Source organism: Oncorhynchus nerka, linkage group LG8, assembly GCF_034236695.1.
Source record: "Oncorhynchus nerka isolate Pitt River linkage group LG8, Oner_Uvic_2.0, whole genome shotgun sequence".
Taxonomy (NCBI): Eukaryota; Metazoa; Chordata; class Actinopteri; order Salmoniformes; family Salmonidae; genus Oncorhynchus; species Oncorhynchus nerka.
The window spans coordinates 58570811-58592910 of NC_088403.1; the positions used below are offsets into that span (position 1 = coordinate 58570811).

At 42.8% G+C, this 22100-nt stretch overlaps 1 protein-coding gene across 11 annotated transcripts in view; it reads right to left on the bottom strand.

Moving 5' to 3' along the window:
• The window catches only part of LOC115133659 (calcium/calmodulin-dependent protein kinase type II delta chain), a 112976-nt gene that overhangs the window by 61726 nt on the left and 29150 nt on the right, over window positions 1-22100 (bottom strand). The window lies entirely within an intron of this gene.

Below are 22100 nucleotides of genomic sequence, written 5' to 3' on the forward strand. Positions count from 1 at the left end.
CATGATTCATTAGGAACTGGATGAAGGGTCACCATAACTTCCCAATCCAACATGATTCATTAGGAACTAGATGAAGGGTCACCATAACTTCCCAATCCAACATGATTCATTAGGAACTAGATGAAGGGTCACCATAACTTCCCAATCCAACATGATTCATTAGGAACTAGATGAACGGTCACCATAACTTCCCAATCCAACATGATTCATTAGGAACTAGATGAAGGGTCACCATAATTTCCCAATCCAACATGATTCATTAGGAACTAGATGAAGGGTCACCATAACTTCCCAATCCAACATGATTCATTAGGAACTAAATGAAGAGTCATAACTTCCCAATCCAACATGATTCATTAGGAACTAGATGAAGAGTCATAACTTCCCAATCCAAAATGATTCATTAGGAACTAGATGAAGAGTCATAACTTCCCAATCCAACATGATTCATTAGGAACTAGATGAAGGGTCATAACTTCCCAATCCAACATGATTCATTAGGAACTAGATGAAGGGTCATAACTTCCCAATCCAACATGATTCATTAGGAACTAGATGAAGAGTCACCATAACTTCCCAATCCAACATGATTCATTAGGAACTAGATGAAGGGTCACCATAACTTCCCAATCCAACATGATTCATTAGGAACTAGATGAAGGGTCACCATAACTTCCCAATCCAACATGATTCATTAGGAACTAGATGAAGGGTCACCATAACTTCCCAATCCAACATGATTCATTAGGAACTAGATGAAGGGTCACCATAACTTCCCAATCCAACATGATTCATTAGGAACTAGATGAAGGGTCACCATAACTTCCCAATCCAACATGATTCATTAGGAACTAGATGAAGGGTCACCATAACTTCCCAATCCAACATGATTCATTAGGAACTAGATGAAGGGTCACCATAACTTCCCAATCCAACATGATTCATTAGGAACTAGATGAAGGGTCACCATAACTTCCCAATCCAACATGATTCATTAGGAACTAGATGAAGGGTCACCATAACTTCCCAATCCAACATGATTCATTAGGAACTAGATGAAGGGTCACCATAACTTCCCAATCCAACATGATTCATTAGGAACTAGATGAAGGGTCACCATAACTTCCCAATCCAACATGATTCATTAGGAACTAGATGAAGGGTCACCATAACTTCCCAATCCAACATGATTCATTAGGAACTAGATGAAGGGTCACCATAACTTCCCAATCCAACATGATTCATTAGGAACTAGATGAAGGGTCACCATAACTTCCCAATCCAACATGATTCATTAGGAACTAGATGAAGGGTCACCATAACTTCCCAATCCAACATGATTCATTAGGAACTAGATGAAGGGTCACCATAACTTCCCAATCCAACATGATTCATTAGGAACTAGATGAAGGGTCACCATAACTTCCCAATCCAACATGATTCATTAGGAACTAGATGAAGGGTCACCATAACTTCCCAATCCAACATGATTCATTAGGAACTAGATGAAGGGTCATAACTTCCCAATCCAACATGATTCATTAGGAACTAGATGAAGGGTCACCATAACTTCCCAATCCAACATGATTCATTAGGAACTAGATGAAGGGTCATAACTTCCCAATCCAACATGATTCATTAGGAACTAGATGAAGGGTCACCATAACTTCCCAATCCAACATGATTCATTAGGAACTAGATGAACGGTCACCATAACTTCCCAATCCAACATGATTCATTAGGAACTAGATGAAGAGTCACCATAACTTCCCAATCCAACATGATTCATTAGGAACTAGATGAAGGGTCACCATAACTTTCCAATCCAACATGATTCTTTGGAAACTAGATAAATGGTCAGTGAATGGAACTGAATGGCCTGTTGGAACAGTAGTGTTATGTAACTCTGTGCTTTACACACAAACACAACGGACGGATATCGTCGCTCTGTATTCACCTTTACCTTCGCTCCTTTGTTTACGTGTTTGGATCATTCACCAGGTGTCTTAAGAGTGGAGCTACTAGGCTGATGTCAGTGAACTTGGCAGTCCACTGTGAAATCTGGTTCCCCCCCACTTCAGGGAAGAGTAATGTTAGCATGCACTTCTGGTGAGCTCATCTAGACAGAGTATTTTTCACACGGTTTATATTCATCATGCTGCCAACAGGATATCAGGCCACTGCAACACTTCGAGCTGCTCAACGACCACTTTGCAATAATAACACTTCCATGTGTGAATTAAATGTGACGCGAGTTAATTGAGATGTCAACATCAAGTGCTATTCATTTCAACACGATACCGGTACCTCAACTGGTACCCCAGGGAACATTCTCATTTACTAAAAGGGTAAGTATTTGAAAACCACTTAAACATTTAAATTCATCAAGGTTATTCACTACTGCAATTCCTCCAGGTGTTGCTTTCATCTTTCATGTGGCCGACCTCTGCGACCAGTCAATTATTTGACTTGAATAAATTCAGCCGACAGAACCAGGAAATGAACCAAATTTCAAGTGTAGCGCGGCGTGTCCTTCACAGATAAATCAAAAGTGGTTTGACAAAAGTTGTGGTAAATAGCCACATGGTAGCCCTGAAACCAAGAGGAGAGCTCATTTTGAATTATTTTTGAACCCCAATTCTTTTTGAACCCCAATTTGAAGAATTAATGACAGACTCGTTGCCGGCAAGTATGCTGGATTATTAATGCTTGATAAACAAGTTTGGCATAACGACAAAAGGTTACCTGAGGGACGCTGTGTGAGTGAGTCAGAGGTAGACAGAGTGTTCGGGACAAAGGGTTAGGAGAGCGCAGGGGGTTATAAATAAATTAAAAGGCAGGGTACGGGGCCTGAATGTTTATGTTACATGTAGGCAGGATTGGGGGTCAATTCAATTTAAATTCCAGTCAATACAGAAAGCAAACCAAATTACAATTCAAAACTGTCTTCATTGAAAAGCATTGAAATGTCAGTGTACTTCCAGAATTGACTGGAATTACAATGGAATTGACTAACCCTGTAGGTAGGCCTTTGTCAACATGTGCAGAGTTGAAGATCCCCTTTCTTGCTGTGACATTTGAAATGTAAAGTAAAAGTGAATAAAGGAAGTGGTTCATGTTCAGGTTAGATACATGTGTTGTGTTCGGTGTATCCATGTGGAATTCCAAAGGCATCGCCACAGGCAATTCTATAAGGGGTGCACTGCCATCTTTCACCTGCAGGGTGCGCTCAATAGTTCAGAACAGGTGGACAGGCAGGTATTTCACCTGCAGGGTGCGCTCAATAGTTCAGAACAGGTGGACAGGCAGGTATTTCACCTGCAGGGTGCGCTCAATAGTTCAGAACAGGTAGACAGGCAGGTATTTCACCTGCAGGGTGCGCTCAATAGTTCAGAACAGGTAGACAGGCAGGTATTTCACCTGCAGGGTGCGCTCAATAGTTCAGAACAGGTAGACAGGCAGGTATTTCACCTGCAGGGTGCGCTCAATAGTTCAGAACAGGTGGACAGGCAGGTATTTCACCTGCAGGGTGCGCTCAATAGTTCAGAACAGGTGGACAGGCAGGTATTGCGAGCGTGTGAGACTGGGTCAATGACCAGATCCTCATCAACTCTCTGGGTTAATGCCAGATCAATGCTACAGATATGTCAGTGAATCTGTGAATCAATCACCACCTTCCGGAGACACCTGAAACCCCACCTCTTTCAGGAATACCTAGGATAGGATAAAGTAATCCTTCTCACCCCCACCCCTTTAAAAGATTTAGATGCACTATTGTAAAGTGGCTGTTCCACTGGATGTCTTAAGGTGAACGCACCAATTTGTAAGTCGCTCTGGATAAGAGCGTCTGCTAAATGACTTAAATGTAAATGTTAAATGAATGTGTGTGTGTGTGTGCCTAGGTCTCATCTGAGCCATATTGGACCATGTCTGATCCGTTGTGAGATTATTCTAGAGACCACATGCTATTTTTAGGACCTATGATGCATTTGTGCAGCTCTAATCCACAGTCAGACGTAAACTTCACAGGGCCTGGAAGCTTTCCCATCCAATCTGACTCAAATGCCATAATCCTACACACACCAATCAGATGTCTATTCACAGCAGCCACATTTCCATTTCTCCAATCAGGTTTGCTTTTACAGGCCTGTAATCTGTGCTCCTCCAATCAGATGTGCTTTTCTATGGTAGTAATCCCTGCTATAAATAAATCAAATTTGACTTGATTTGATTTACTTGAGCCAGATGTGATGCGGTATCCTCGCTAATGAGCTCTCCAATCACGTCTTGTTTTACAAACGTCTAATCCCAAATCGCACCAATCAGATGTGCTTTTACAGGGCGGTAATCCCGATCGCCGGGCGGACTTTGGCGTGCTCCCATTCTCTCCCGTTGCCCCCTTTCTCATCCCAAGGCGGCATGCTCCCAATCTGTGACGTAACAGGATTTACAGCTGCTTACTCTCCTCCGTCTTCTTAATCATCATCATCATCATATTCTGACCCCATTCTGTTCCATACACCTTTAGTGAGTAGCTCTGGTGAGGATAATGAACTCCATGTTATTATGGTATTTCATTTCCGACATGGGAATTTCAATTGACCTACACAGAGAGACCATGTAAACGTCAATGTTTTCTTTCCCACAAACACTCGACAAAAACATGATTTGCAAGATCGAACTTGAAACCCCTATGTAGTTCCTCAAAACCGACTACCATAAATTATGTCAATCAGATGATGCATTTGGTCTGCAGCGTCATAAATGTGACACACAAAGAGACGGACTCGCCGTCCTTCTCTTCATTAACAGCTTCAGGTGGAGTGATTTAAAAAATGAGCAACACAACTAAAACCGTGTGGTGTGATTCGCCCCCAGAGCTGACCTATTTAAACGTTCGTCAGCCCCAGATGAGCAGAGAGAGAGAGAATGCTGTCAGGCCTGAGAAACAGGGGCAGCAGCTATTTTCACTGCAATCAACCCCGTCCTCAGTCACGGACATGATGAAAATCATCTGGTACCGCTGCTGCCCTCAGGTCCAGTCGATTCTCAGTCCCCAACGCCTTGAAGAGGCCAATTTAAATCGGTGTCTTGACCTGTTAGGATCATTAATAATGATGATCCTCTTAAGGACATACCCAAATCTAACTGCATGTAGCTCAGGACCGGAAGCAAGGATATACATATTATTGGTACCATTTGAAAGGAAACATATTTAAGTATGTGGAAATGTGAAATTAATGTGGTAAAATATAACACATTAGATCTGGTAAAAGATAATACAAAGAAATCTTTGAAATGCAAGAGAAAGGCCATCATTTATTATTCCAGCCCAGGTGCAGTTCAGATGTTGGCCACTAGACAGCAGCTGTGTATACATGCAAAGTTTTAGACTGATCAGTGAAGCATTGTATTTCTGTTCAAAATGTTGTATCAAGACTGCAAACATGTGCCTAATTGGCCTAGTAACATCTTTAAGTTCATAACTGTGCACTCTTCTCAAACAATAGTATGGTATTCTTTCACTGTAATAGCTAATGTAAATTGGACAGTGCAGTTAGATGAACAAGAATTTAAAGCTTTCTGCTAATATCAGATATGTCTATGTCCTGGGAAATGTTCTTGTTACTTATAAGCTCATGCTAATCGCGTTAGCTCAACTGTCCCGTGGGGGACCCACCGATCCTGTAGAGGTTTTAAAGCGCATTCCCCTCATGCCATTTCTTCCCTACCTGTTGATGCAGAGCTAGGCTGAAGGTGGGGTGTTGTGATGGCTGAAGTAAGCCCAAATGGTGACGAGCTGGGTACAGCATCCTCTTAAAGTTACAGGAGAAAATAAATGGAACCAGGATTCCCAAACCCCACTTCCTCTCCTTCTTCTGGGCGACTTCACACCAGACTGTCGGCCTTGGCAGCACAGTCAGACTGATTTAAATAGGGAGCCAATTATTTTCTGGAGACAGGCAGCGAGAAGAATAAAATAAATAAAAGGACAAAAAAGAAAAACAGCTCAACATTAAAAGCGAGACAGGAAGTTTGTGCAAGTCACCCTGAAAGTATCAGAGGATCCAGGGTAGTCCCTCATTAGAAGAACGCTTCAAAAGCAGACTGGTCCATTAAAATAAAATGGGCCATCATTTATCGCAAGAAGACATCGTCTTTACAGCACTTTGTAAGAGAAACAGATAGCCTGAATTAATTGCCATTGAAACTGGGCCACAGCATGGCCGGGCTTATAAACCCGATAACGTGGCAGTGAAGAGTGAAGAGTGAAGCACACGGCTGTATAGCCGACAACACACGATTACACACAAATGTTCCTCTTAAATGACATGCTGACCGCACCGCTCACATCGCCTGCGTGAGCGTTACAAAACAAATTTAAACATGTTATTCAATAATTGCGTGCACCAACCAAAGAGCGTCTGCGTTGCCAAGCACTAAAATAGAAGTCAGTTCTATTTGTGACGCTTTATAGAAGCAGATACCCACGGGCCATCTCATTGGTTTTACCCACCTGGGTGATTGAAAGATGAACTGAGTTCACGTGGTAACTATAACAGTTAGATGCCAATCGCCATATAAAGTCCAAAGAAGAAAAAGCCTGGAAGGAGATGATGACTAGAGACGATTCAGTTGACTGGTTTATGTGTGGATTAATTGTCAGAGTAGAGGACATTTGTGCATTTCAGGTAAAATAACAACAATATTTAATTCCCAGAACAAATTAGCTAGCAACAGCAAGCTAGCTAAATAGGAAAAATTAGCTAGTAACTGAAAGCTAGCTAGCTAAATTGCCATAATAAAAAATTAAAAAGCTTTTCGACCAGTGCAAAAATTAATATAATTGGTTCAGAGTTTGTTTTGATATTTTAACCTGCGTGTCTTGACAGCTTTTGGTGTGGAGACAAAATCAATTTGCGCACCATTGCGCCCGGACGGTTTGGGTATGGTGTTAAATTTTCTACGGAACTTTTTTACAATTTATAAATACAAAAAAAAAAAAAAAGAGTCTGCCAAACCCTGTCCGGCTAGATTGAACGATATGCATCTTCTAGAGCTCTATTGATGGGACAGGCACTTGTCAAAGTGTGCGATGACAGTGAAACACTACTGGTTTGAAAGTCTGTCTGTCCGCCTCCTCTGTGTGTGTGTGTGTGTGTGTGTGTGTGTGTGTGTACACTCTGTGGTTGCAGTCAAATGTCTTTACGCGGAGGGAGAGAGCATGATGCTCCTTCGTCTATGTGAGTCAATTTGCACGTCCCATTCAATGTGGTAATGATGAGTCGAAATCCACTTAAATGAATGTTCCAGAAAACAATAGGCTATTTTCTTTAACGCCACGGAAACGAAGCTCATGCTTCAATGGGGTAGAAGTCCGTGAGTTGTGGTTCTGGATGGCCGGCTAGCAACAATTACAGAAAAACTTCCTAGTGGCTTCTTTCAGCACATTCATTTATTTTATTTTGAGTGTTTCATATGCAGCCACGAAGTGCTGGCGCATAGGCTTACTGTGCTTTGATTGACGAGCAGCGAGCTTGACTAGTTTATAAAAGGTGTTGAACTGACTGAATAAAGTCGATCTCATAAAGCCTTCCCATTCATAACGTAGTTATTTATATACGTCCATCGCATCGGGACAACTAAAAATCTCATTTGTATTGTCGATATGAAGTCCATCAGGACTTGCCAGACAGTGACGTTAAAGTGAGTGACTCTTCAGTATCCTACCGAATCACATCGGTAAAAGAGCTATTCATTTGACTCCCTAATTTGCATACTGGTAGGCTTTTTAGCGATCATCTGCAGAAAAATTATTAAAACAGTAGATGAAAATAGCAAATCCTCCTCACTGCAGGAACAATATGTAGGCTAGCGGAAAGAGACTCACTCTGGTCCAAAATAAGATAAAAGAAAACAGATTGAATTGTTTAAAAAAAGCTAATGATACTTGTATGTTATTTTTAAAGACATTGATCTAGGGATTTAATCAACATGTTGATAATGGACCAGTCAACTGCTGTTTCCTGTGTAGCAAAGGCCATGATTAACACCAGTTTCATTCTTCAGTCATTCCTGTATTGCAGATAGCTGAGAAAATGCCTCTTAAATTGGAAGCTTGAAGCCTGTGGAAGTCAGCAGACTCTTACAAGATTATTTAAGAAGCAATCTGTGGGTCAGTTGTTAATCAAGCAATTTTTAAAATAAATGTTGTTATGCAATTCACAAAAGAGTAGCAAACACCTGTTGAAATTCTTTAATTATTGAACTGATGCCGTTCTCGCTCTTCTCTTTACACGTATGGTCACAAATTAATGGAGCATCTGTTCTGTTTACTTAAGAGACCAATTTTTCCATTTGAAATAGTGCCATCACAATTCTTTTGATTTTAAATGTAACCTTTAATACATTTAAGATCATTTTTGGCACTTTCTGATATAATAAAATACATAATTGTGGCAAATTCATATCTTGCAGTAAAATACTTTACTCTTGAAAGAGAAGACATGTTAAATGTAAAAAATAAAACATTGATGTTTAATGTCCTCTTAGAAAATAGTGCTGATCATATAGGCCTTGGCCTAGACGATATCCAAAACTACTAACAATACGCCGGATTCATACATTCTCACTATTTTAAATTGTAAACAATACCATAACACATTTTTCTAATCTGAGAGGTAAACTCAATAAAGTATTCAATAATTGATGGAATCAAGGCGTTACAATGTGCCACCAAAATAGTGCAAAAGTTCTTACCAAGGGGGACATGCCCCCCCGGGGATCCTGGCTGTCTACTTTGTCTTTTTCTATTTGGCTGACACACACGAAGTCAGGCATTTCCCTCTACCCCTATCCCCTAAAGACCAGAGGCTAGCTCTAGATAGACGGGCACTGGAACGGGCACAGCCTTAGCCTCATGATACAGTGATGATGACTCGGTGATCAAATGAGTGTTTCTATGATGATGTGCTGCTCACCCCAGTGTGTGACATCACAGAAGCCTAAGACCCTCTTTTGCAGATCCATACGCTGGCCACTCTTCAGCTCACACAGACATTATCATCAATATTAATCTGTGCAGCAGATTTTACAGACCCTGGCAGACCAAGGGCAATTATGTGATGAGACCAGAGTCGCGGTAAAGGAGAGAATCTGACAGAATCCCCATCAGAACAGAGACATTAGAGATACAGAATGTAATCCTGGTCAATTCTGCATGCACACCGTGATGGTCAGTGCAACCTACAGTACTTTTAGCCCAATGGACAAAAACAACCATGACTGGAGTTCACACACACATACATGCATAAAAAGGGCCGGGGTGTGGGGGGTCCATATATATAGTATGTCTGTCAAATGAGTCAACTAAATATGGAGAGCAACAGACTTTGCTAGTGTGTGTGGTCTTAGTCAACAAACTCCCGACCCTTGGCAGGAACAGGTAGTCAGTGCACATGTCACTGTAATACCAATGTGTGTCCCCTTCTCTCTCCCTCCCTCTAATCTCCTCAATAAGGGTCTGATTCCCAGGTGCGAGACAGTCTGCTACACTGTTCACTGACTTGTTTATGTGCATACAGTCTCTCTCAGACAGACCCACTGTCAGACATAGGCCCGGAGGACATCCAGGATCAATGAACACAGCCTCCTTAATTAACACAACACTACCTACTATCCAACACAATAGCAGCATTATATTCCATACGGTCTGAATGTTGTTGCCCAGTGTTAAGTTACCCAAACTGTTCTGAGCACATATAGTACCAGTCAAAAGCTTGGACACAGCCACTCATTCAAGGGGTTCTTTATTTTTACTATTTTGTACATTGTAGAATAGTGAAGACATCAAAACTATGAAATTACACATGAAATCATGTAGTAACCAAAAAAGTGATAAACAAATCAAAATATATTTTATATTTGAGATTGTTCAAAGTAGCAACCCTTTGCCTTGACAGCTTTGGCACTCTCAACCAGCTTCACCTGGAATGCTTTTCCAACAGGCTTGAAGGAGTTCCCACATATGCTGAGCATTTGTTGGCTGTGTTTCCTTCACTCTGCGGTCAAACTAATCCCAAACCATCTCTCATTTGGGTTGGGTGATTGTGGACAATGGTATTTTACCAAATAGGTCTATCTTCTGTATACCACCCCCACCTTGTCACAACTGATTGGCTCAAATGCATTGAGATAAGAAATTCCACAAATTAACAAGGCACACCTGTTAATTGAAATGAAGTACAGATGACTACCTCATGAAGCTGGTTGAGAGAATGCCAAAAGTGTGCAAATCTGTCATCAAGGCAAAAGGGTGGCTACTTTGAAGAATCTCAAATATATTTGGATTTGTTTAACACTTTTTTGGTTACGACATGATTCCATATGTGTTTCACTCATCGTTTTGAGGTCTTCATTATTCTACAATGTAGAAAATAGTCAAAATAAAAGAAACACCCTGGAATGAGTAGGTGTGTACAAACTTTTGACTGGTACAGTATGAGAGTATACAAGTGCTAAACCTACAGTGACATAAAATGTTCTGTAATTACCATAATGACAAAGATGGAGGATGCATTAAGGCTACAGGCACATAGACAGTTTTGCCATCAGTATGATGATGATATAACAACAAAGTGTTTTCCCATACCACAGAACGGCCAGGGGGAAATATTATGCAAAACAAGATGTCAACCTGTTTCAGGCAGAGAGAAAGATGGGACACACAGCTACAGCTTTGAATAACAAACAAATGTGCTAGAAAATGAGATGGAGGGATGGCAGGAGATAGGGATGAGGGGGAGAGAGCAGTCAAATATCCTATCTGGAAATGCAGTCAAATATCCTATCTGGAAATGGTTTGTGAGTGGGTGAATAAATGAACAAACAAGAAAATGAGTGAATGAATGAATGAATGAATGAACTAACCAATTAAATGAATGAACATGTTAAAAATAAATAAATGCAGGAGTATGTTATGAAAAAGGCTGAATACGTGTCTGTAGCAGTTGCAGAAATGTCTCTTTCCTAAACCCTGATATTGATCCCCAGTCACATAGAGGCAGGAGAGCTGTCCCTTGTTCAGTATTCAGCTCACACTCAGGTAGTCCGTCTCAGTCGGGCCTCCCCAGGTACAGACACTGAACCCCAGTCCTGCTCCACACACAACTGGCACGCAGATACGTACACCTGCCCAATCCACTTAAAAAGCACACACACAGGTAAGTAAAACAAACACGCTGCCTGGATGCAGCTAAGGCCCTAATCTCCCCTCCATTCTAAAGAGGATCTTCCTCTCTCATCACCCTGAGCCCTGGCCCAAACCGTCACATCGACACAAACCAGACAAGGCGACCAACTCTTTCAAAGACCACACTACACAATAGCAGTGCTGGCTGAAATATGGGAGCGGTGATAACACACCATCCTGACTCGCTGCTTCTCTCGGCTGTGTTGCCAAGGCAGCGAAAATAAAGTGTCGCAAAGGGTGGTCCTTAAGTCTAGACTGCCACTTCCACCTGCAATGTGACAAGACAGCAGGTATCAGAGAGGAGAAAGAGGGAGGGAGAAGAGGAAGGAGAGAGAGATGGGAAAAGAAGCAGAGATAAAAAGAGAAAGGAGGAATGAGTGAGAGCGAATGGAGAGGAGAGAGAGAAGTGGAGATACAAAAACTAGGGCCCTATGAAATCTGTTTTTTTTCAATCGAAAATTCAGTTGTTTTCTCCGTTTTTCCCAGTTTTTCACTCTGAAAATAAAACTAATAGAAACAAAAAAATAAATAAATTGGATGGTCTAAGTCCAAAACAATGCTTAAACCACATTTGAGATCTGGGGGAAATCCTTTTGGGTTTAATAACCCTTCGCACCAGCCAGAGACCGTTGTTATGTTAGCGGTCATGTGACTGCAGAGATTTCAAAACAAATGACCACTGGATTGACACAAATAATCATGATATCATTCTGCCAGGTGGGCATATGCTACTTTGTGGTTAATATTTCATTGAGAAGGTTTTTGGGAAAGCCTTTCCATCCAACAACAGACAGTTATCATTCATCGCTAATGGCTACACAGACTGTAGACATGACATACGAGCACCACACAGACAGGTCCATTCCTGTATCCTTCCAGGAAGTTGCAGGAAAAAAACAAATCACTGATGCATTTTGTTCATGTCTTAAGATGAACTTGGGCAAATGAATGCATTTTCAAATAAGTTCAATACTTTTAGTTGATTTCCTACTAGTTTAAATACATTTTAGAATTTTGTTGAATTCTGTTTTAATGTTTGGGGGGGGGGGGGGGGGGGGGGGGTAGGTGAGGAGGCTGAGTAGTTGCCATACCAGGTAGTGATGCAACCTGTCAGGATGCTCTCAATGGTGCAGCTGTAAAACGTTTTGAGGATCTGAGGACCCATGCCAAATCTTTTCAGTCTCCCGAGGGGGAATAGGTTTTGTCATGCCCCCTTCACGACTATCTTGGTGTGCTTGGACCATGTTAGTTTGTTGTTGTGGACACCAAGGAACTTGAAGCTCTCAACCTGCTCCACTACAGCCCCGTCAATGAAAATGGGGGGTGCGCTCAATCCTCTTTTTCCTGTAGTCCACAATCTCCTTTGTCTTGATCACGTTGAGGGAGAAGTTGTTGTCCTGGCACCACACGGTCAGGTCTCTGACCTCCTCCCTATAGGCTTCCTCATCGCTGTCAGTGATCAGGCCTACAACTGTTGTGTCATCAGCAAACTTAATGATGGTGTTAGAGTCGTGCCTGGCTGTGCAGTCATGAGAGAACTGGGAGTAAAGGAGGGGACTGAGTACGCACCCCTGTGGGGCCCACGTGTTGAGGATCAGCGTGGCGGATGTGTTGCTACCTACCCTTACCACCTGGGGGCGGCCCATCAGGAAGTCCAGGATTCAGTTGCAGAGGGAGGTGTCTAGTCCCAGGGTCCTTAGCTTAGTGATGAGCTTTGAGGGCACTATGGTGTCGAACACTGAGTTATAGTCAATGAATAGCATTCTCACATAGGTGTTCCTTTTGTTCAGGTGGGAAGGGGCAGTGTGGAGTGCAATAGAGATTGCATCTGTAGATCTGTTGGTGCGGTATGCAAATTGGAGTGAGTCTAGTGTTTCTGGGATAGTGGTGTTGATGTGAGCCATGACCAGCCTTTCAAAGCATTTCGTGGCTACAGACGTGAGTGCTACAGGTTGGTATTCATTTAGGCAGGTTACCTTAGTGTTCTTGGGAACAGGGACTATGGTGGTCTGCTTGAAACATGTTGGTATTACAGACTCAGACAGGGAGAGGTTGAAAATGTCAGTGAAGACACTTGCCAGTTGGTCAGCGCATACTCTGAGTACACATCTTGGTAATATATCTGGCCCTGCGGCTTGTGAATGTTGACCTGATTTAAAAAGGTCTTACTCACATCGGCTGCGGAGAGCGTGATCACACAGTCGTCCGGAACAGCTGATGCTCTCATGCATGTTTCAGTGTTACTTGCCTCAAAGCGAGCATAGAAGTTATTTAGCTCGTCTGGTATGCTTGTGTCACTAGTCAAGGTGAGACTGAACATGGACAAGGCGCAGGAGAAACAGAACAAGAGCTATTTGCACACAAAATAACCCGAAGCTAGTTTTAGTTGTTTCCCTAACACTTATATCTTTTCCTCGTTGTCCTCCGAGGTTTACCTCAGTGGAAGCCAACAATATTATACTGTTGGAGTAGTTGGACGCCCTACACTTCAGTGAAGCTCAATAGACAAGGTATGTTAAACTTTGGTTGACATTTGAGAACGCAATAAATTGTAGTTATGCTAAGCTTATAAAAATAAATAAAAGGATCCCGTCCCCCAGAACCAGTGAGTTTGTATCAGTCTGATTTTCAATGCTCTGAGTCGAGGGGAACCAGCTTGAGGTAGGCTATACCTTCCAAAAGGGTTGAAAAGTATCTCCTCTTTAGAGCACTGCGCTAATCGTAGTCTTAGAGTTAGAGCGTTGGGCCAGTAACCGAAAGGTTGCCGGATCGAATCCCCGAGCTGACAAGGCAGTTAGCACACTGTTCCCCGGGAGCGGGAGACATGGATGTTGATTAAGGCAGCTCCCCGCACCTCTCTGATTCAGAGGGGTTGGGTTAAACAGCAGGAAAACACATTTCAGTGCACAACTGCCAAGGTAATCCCCCTTTCCATCAAATGTTCTCACAGTAAAGTGTAACCTGTGTGTTTGCTTGTTTATGTGTCTGTCTCCTACCGGGTTACCTTTAACTCTGCTCCAGTTCTCCAGGACCAAGGGGTTCTGCCGGGTCCACCGGATGTCCTCCATTACCAACCACCCTCCAACTTTTCATTACATCATCAATAGTTACTGTTTTCATGATCTGCTGAGAAAGTTGTTGCTCTATCATACTGGGCACCTAATATGTGAGTTACACAGATGAACTAAACATACTAGCACTGCAAACACAAAGAGAGCAGCAGTGCCTGGACTTTGCAGCCTCCCTCTTCTGAGACTGGCTGCCTGTTGAGAACAAGTGACAGGCAGAACCTCCCACCCACACAGCAACACCACCGCTATATTCCACACACCAGAATTCTGTATTTTAGTCTGATTGCAATGTGAGTGCCCGCCCCCCCCCAAAAAAACTGTGATAAATGAATGACACTTTACTAAAAATAATCCAAGTTTATATTAAAATATTGGCAGGTTGGTTCACAAGGTGTTCATTGTTGTAAGTTATCCTTTGATGGTATTTATTTGTTCCACATTAATCAGTGTTGTATCCTAGGACCCCCACACACACACACACACACACGAAGTCAAAAGTTTACATACACCTTAGCCAAATACATTTAAACTCAGTTCACAATTCCTGACATTTAATCCTAGTAAAAATTAGGTCAGTTAGGATCACCACTTAATTTTAAGAATGTGAAATGTCAGAGTAATAGTAGAGAGAATGATTTCAGCTTTTATTTCTCTCATCACATTCCCAGTGGGTCAGACATTTACATACACTCAATTAGTATTTGGTAGCATTGCCTTTAAAATTGTTTAACTTGCATCAAACCTTCTTAGTAGCCTTCAACAATAAGTTGGGTGAATTTTGGCCCATTCCTCCTGACGGAGCTGGTGTAACTGAGTCAGGTTTCTAGGCCTCCTTGCTTGCACATGCTTTTTCAGTTCTGGCCACACATTTTCTATAGGATTGAGGTCGGGGCTTTGTGATGGCCACTCCAATACCTTGACTTTGTTGTCGTTAAGCCATTTTGCCACAACTTTGGAAGTATGCTTGGGTTCATTGTCCAGTTGGAAGATCCACTTGTGACCAAGCTTTAACTTCCTGACTGATATCTTGAGATGTTGCTTCAATATATCTACATAATTGTGATTCCTCATGATGCCATCTATTTTGTGAAGGGCTCCAGTCCAGCAAAGTACCCCCACAACATGATGCTGACATGCCCGTGCTTCACGGTTGGGATGGTGTTCTTCGGCTTGCAAGCCTCCCCCTTTTCCCTCCAAACATAATGTTCATTATGGGCAAAAAGTTACATTTTTGTTTCATCAGACCAGAGGACATTTCTCCAGAAAGTACGATCTTTGTCACCATGTGCAGTTGCAAACCGTAGTCTGGCTTTTTATGGCTGTTTTGGAGCAGTGGCTTCTTCCTTGCTGAGCGGCCTTTCATGTCGATATAGGACTCGTTTTACTGTGGATATAGATACTTTTGTACCTGTTTCCTCCAGCATCTTCACAAGGTTCTTTGCTGTTGTTCTGGGATTGATTTGCACTTTACGCACCAAAGTACGTTCATCTCTAGGAGACAGAACGCATCTCCTTCCTGAGAGGTATGATGGCTGCGTGGTCCCATGGTGTTTATACTCGCGTGCCATTGTTTGTACAGATGAACGTGGTACCTTCAGGCATTTGGAAATTGCTCCCAAGGATGAACCAGACTTGTGGAGGTCCACAGTTTTTTTCCCCCTGAGGTTTTGGCTGATTTATTTTGATTTTCCCATGATGTCAAGCAAAGAGGCACTGAGTTTGATGGTCAGCCTTGAAATACATCCACATGTACACCTCCAATTAACTCAAATGATGTCAATTAGCCTATCAGAAGCTTCTAAAGCCATGACATCATTTTCTGGAATTTTCCAAGCTGTTTAAAAGGCACAGTCATCTTAAACTTCTGACCCACTGGAATTGTGATACAGTGAATTATAAGTGAAATAATCTGTCTGTAAACAATTGTTGGAAAAATGACTTGTGTCATGCATAAAGTAGATGTCCTAACCGACTCAACCACAAAAGTGTACCAATGAGTAATGCGAGAATATTTTCTTCTATCATAATAGAGGACTAGTGAAATGCTACTATTTCAGTGTAGATAAGGGCAGATTGAAATAAAAACGACAGCCAGACAAGCCAGTGTCTGAATGAATGAAGAATGAATCCAACGGATTTGCACATGAATGGAGTGGAAATTAGCTTCGTGATCTGTAATGGTAAGAAACTTTAATGTGTCAGGCAGATTGCTACGTTTCGAAAATGGCAACGAAAACATGTCATTTTGAAGACATGGATTTCATGTTGTAATGTTAACAAGGTACCCAAAAGTAGTTTGAATTAATGTTTTCATTTTATTAGCTAAACAAAAAAAAGCTAAATTGGCGTGGAAATCAGCCGTTTGCATAGCGATGATGAAAAGAACAGCATTTAGGCTGTAATGATCTCCAAATTGTTCATCATTAGGTAATTACACCGTTGATATAGCAACGGATGCTAATAGTTTATCGAATACCATTGTGACATAGGAGGGGGACAGTAGTTGGCCCGGGGGACATTATTTGATATGACAGGCCCTGCAAAAGGCACTGTCAGAATAGCTACTGCATTCAGTGATGACTAAAATATCCACCACCGGGAACAAAACAATAACAAGGTGTTAGCGAGAGGACAGAGATGAGAGAGAGCGAGAGAGAGGACAGAGATGAGAGAGAGAGAGAGAGGACAGAGATGAGAGAGAGAGAGGACAGAGATGAGAGAGAGAGAGGACAGAGATGAGAGAGAGAGAGGACAGAGATGAGAGAGAGAGGACAGAGATGAGAGAGAGAGAGGACAGAGATGAGAGAGAGAGGACAGAGATGAGAGAGAGAGAGGACAGAGATGAGAGAAAGAAATGACTGGCAGAAATAGAAAAAGAGACCGACAGTGAAGAGCAAGATGCTAAGACCAGGCGCAACAGTGGACAGACACACAGAACATTTTATAAATAGATACAGAACGACTGAAATAGACAAATGAAACAGACACACAGAGAGCGCGAGACAGAGACGGACAGAGAGTCCCTGTGTGGCAGCCTCGGGGCTCTAGAATAGCTGTGGCAGGAATAGAGAGTTGTGGGCGGCAGCGTACGACGGAGATAAGACACCAAAACAACAGTCAGTTATCCCAGCGTGAGAGGAACACAGAGATTTACACAGACACAAATGAGAGGGGTAAAACAATAGTTCTGGTGTAAAATACCCAGTAGCTCTGGAGGAGGAGTGCACGGAGGTGTGGTTATTGTATTGTCGTCTATAACAAGCTGATGATTTCCAGCGCAGTCCCAACATCCACAATGATCATAGCAGTCTGCATTATCTAACAGGAACACCGCTAACAGAATACAGAACAGCTTCAGTAAATCATCACTGTTTAAAAAAAGACATTAGTTCTACATAAAAGACAAGTGCTTGGAGCTGAAGAAGTATGTAATATAACAGAACTTCAACAGGACATAAAGAATCATATTTCAGACACACATTGGTGGTATGGCAACTGCTCTGCATCGGACGTTAAGGCACTAGAGGTTAGTGCGTACAGCCCAGTACATCACTGGGGCCAAGCTTCCTGCCATCCAGGACCTATATACCCCCCCCCCCCCCACAAAAAGAGACTCCAAAGTCATTGACTGCTCTCTGCTACCGCACGGCAAGCAGCTCCGGGGCTCCGCATGGCAAGCCGCCAAAAGGCTCCTAAACAGCTTCGACCCCAAAGCCATAAGACTGCTGAACAATTAATAAAATGGCTACCCGGACTATTTACTTTGACCCCCCCACTGAAGCTACTAGCTGTTTATCATCTATGCAGTCACTTTACAAATGACCTCGACTAACCTGTACCCCCGCACATCGACTCGGTACACAGTGTGTGACAAGATCTCACAGACATCCAGGGGAACATCTTAGAGAGCCACACACGAGAGAGAGAGGCACATAACACAACACCGGGTGTAGCCTTCGCTTTGCAACAGAAATACAATCAAATAACAACTTGTTGTGTACATTTCAAGGTATTTTCATTGTAAAGAGTAGGGCCGGGACGATACCAGTGTCTCGATACTCGTTAGTATCGTGGCAAGGAAACAAAACACAAAGTGGATTTAACTTAAACAAACATCATTATGTTGTCATCCAGAGTCACATTTCTTTATTTTCCAAGCTACAGCACTAAGGTTGCAAGGGGAGAATATTTTACTGGAAATGTGTACCAGTAAACTACCAGAATGTTTGTATCGTTCAAGGATTTTATTTAAATCTATCACAAGACATCTAGTGGTCATTTAGGGTACTTCAGATCACAGGTGTCTAATTATCTCTGGCTCTATTGCCGTCTCACATGTCAAATATGTAATAAAGTGTGACTACTATCGTCAACATTATGCTTGTAGAGTAGAGGATGGCTCAGTGTAGAAGTGACAGCTAGAGGGACTGTGAAAACAGTTTGACACCTCGTCTCAGTGAGCACGGAAGGACACTCAGTGTTTCGGTCCAGCAAAGAGGCACACTACCCACAATGCTGCAGGGTGTCTCGCCACAGCATGGTGTGAAAACGCTGCGTTGTGAGGATCATGCGCCAATGACAACACACCATTGCAGAGCTGTGATCGTGAAAACAAACGCTCTCTGAATGACTAGCGATGATGGCACATTATAAGACTGTACAATCACAAACCTGCTTTAGATAATATGCTCTCAAGGGGCATTTAGTGTAATTTGCCAGGCGTGACTTGGATACCTTGGTTTTTAATTTCTCGCACGAAAAAAAGGATTTCATTACTGAATATAAGACTTCCCCTTGATAGCTCAATGTCAATCAGAATCAGGGAGAGACAGAGACCAGACGTATTCATTATACAGCACACACACACACCTCTCTCTACAGTAGGTATTACTTCCACTCGAACAGCCGCTCCACTGATGAGCATATAGCAGTCGACAGTAGAAGGCTCCCAGCTGGTCCCGTCAGGAAATTGTGAGATTCCAATGAGCGCTCAAATGTCAATAGATTCTCAAGGCCCTGTACTGGCTAGGAGAATATACAGTATTTACAACAGATCTAACCAATCCTGTGAAATATTATTGCTGCTCTTAAAGTGAAGCTAAATGATAATGGTGACATGGTATTAACCTCACAACACTGGGCAACATGCCCTATTCAAGCTCAGAAACTACAGTACAGCATATGACATCCCTACATCCGTGGTGACTAATGGTGTCAGTGGTGGGATTTCGATGGATCACACAAGGAGACGGAGAGCCTGGCGTCTATTTTTTTCTGCTACATCACGGCAAGCAAAACAGATGCAGCGAGTCTGGAACCAACAGGACCCTGGACAGCTTCTACCCCCAAGCTATAGGACTGCTAAATTGTTAACCAATAGCTACCCGGACTACTTGCATTGACCCTTTTTGCACTAACTCTTTTGACTCATCAAATACGCTGCTGCCACTGTTTATTATCTATCCTGTTGCTTAGTCACTGTATCCATACCTAGATGTACATACACTACACGGCCAAATGTACGTGGGCACCTGCTCGTCAAACATCTCATTCCAAAGTCATGGGCATTAATATGGAGTTGGTCCCCCCGTTGCTGCTATAACAGCCTCCACTCTTCTGGGAAGGAGTCCCACTAGATGTTGGAACTTTGCTGCGGGGACATTGGTCCATTCAGCCACAACAGCATTAGTGAGGTCGAGCACGGATGTTGCGCGATTAGGCCTGGCTCTAAGTCGGCGTTCCAATTCATCCAAAAGGTGTTCGATGGGGTTGAGGTCAGGGCTCTGTGCAGGCCAGTCAAGTTCTTCCACACCATTCAACAAAATATTTCTACATGGACCTTGCTTTGTACACCGGCCATTGTCATGCTGAAACAGGAGAGGGCTTTCCTCAAACTGTTGCCACAAAGTTGGAAGCACACAAATACATTCTCGGTGATTCTATGCTGTAGCATTAAGATTTCCCTTCACCAGAACTAAGGGGCCCAGACCCAACCATGAAAAACAGCCCCAAACCATTATTCCTCCTACATCAAACTTTACAGTTGGCTCTATGTGTTTGGGCAGGTAGCATTCTCCAGGCATCCGCCAAACCCAGATTTGTCGGTCGGACTGCGATGGTGAAGCGTGATTCATCACTCCAGAGAACGCATTTCCACTGCTCCAGAATCCAATGGCAACAAGGTTTACACCACTCCAGCCGACGCTTGGCGTTGCGCATGGTGATCTTCGGCCTGTGTGCGGCTGCTCGGCCATGGAAACCCATTTCATGGATCTCCTGACAAACGAAGTCACTCTTTTTCAGTAAGGCCATTCCAATGCCAATGTTTGTCTATGAAGATTGCCTGGCTGTGTGCTCAATTTTATACACCTGTCAGCAACAGGTGTGGCTGAAATAGCAGAATCCTTTAATTGTAAGTGGTGTACTTTTTATATATAGTGTATCAATTTCCTCGTACCCCTGCACATCGACTCGATACTGGGACCCTGTGTATATAGCTACTCATTGTGTATTTATTCCTCGTGTTATTATTTCTCTGCATTGTTGGGAAGGGCCCGTAAGTAAGCATTTCCCTGTTAGCCTGCTGGTTACAAAGCATGTGACTGATATCAATCAAATAGTTTTGGTGAGCGATAGCAGGGATAGTGCTGACAGTGTCCCCCTGAAAGTTCCAACTGGCTGGGAGCCAAGCGGCCTCTGGCCCTCATATCTCGAACTGGCAGACTGTGTGTATATGGATGGGATAGCCGACACGTGTTTGAGCCGTGATATGGATAAAGCTGGACGGGTCTGGAGGGTAGTGCTTCCTGGTTATGGTGATATTAAAATGTTCAGTACCACAGAGGGCTTTCTTTAGCAATAGTGAGAGATTGCGTGAGGTTTATGGGAAGTTTGTTAGATACAGTGACCACAACTCCGGCATAAACTTAAACTCATCATCTTGTTTATGAGACTCCGTACACACTTCAAAAGGAGTAAGTCAAACAGCTAATTTTGTATGGTAGCCTAAAAAAACACCAATACCCACAATTCCAATGGGCCTCCAGCCAGCCCAGGTGAAAAGGAGAAACTCACTCCATCTTTTATTTGATTCTCCTCTTTTCTCTCTCCACAGAGATATTTCTGTCAAAGATCTCTGGAACATTCTAGGATGTCAAAGACACTGGCAGTAGAGACCCTCGCAAACTTAAGTGAACAGAGTCATCTACATGCAGATTTTTTAGTGTCCTGTCAAGAGTTTGTCTGTTCTGAAGCTGCAGTGAGTGACACTGACAAATGCATACTCTCTCTGGCATTGGGCTCATTATCGTCAACAGAGCTCTTAGCAGAAGGAAATGGCCCAAAGATGTTCTTGAAAACCCCCCTCTACAACCTCTCTTGGACCCAACATGTGGGGACGAGGAGCTTGAGAAACTCTTACCAAATTCAAAAACGCAGCGCATCCAAGTCTATCAGCACAATCTGTATGTGCTTTAAAAGGACACAGTATCTTAGTCAAGTGGAAATGTGTCCAAAACGACTTGAATGTGAGTCAATACAGACACTTCTCACACACTGGGGCCCCTGTGTGTTTCACGATCAACTACACAGGGACAGTCAGATATGACGGTCGATATCCCACGGCGTAGCAAGAACAGCACTTCCTCCCAAAACATCTAGGCCGTTTCCCAGGCAAGCCTCCTCTATTGGACATCACGCCATTGATTTGACATTTCTCCTGTGAGAGTGGTGGATATCCAGTAGAGAAATGACTGGACTGATCCATCTGTCTATCAGTA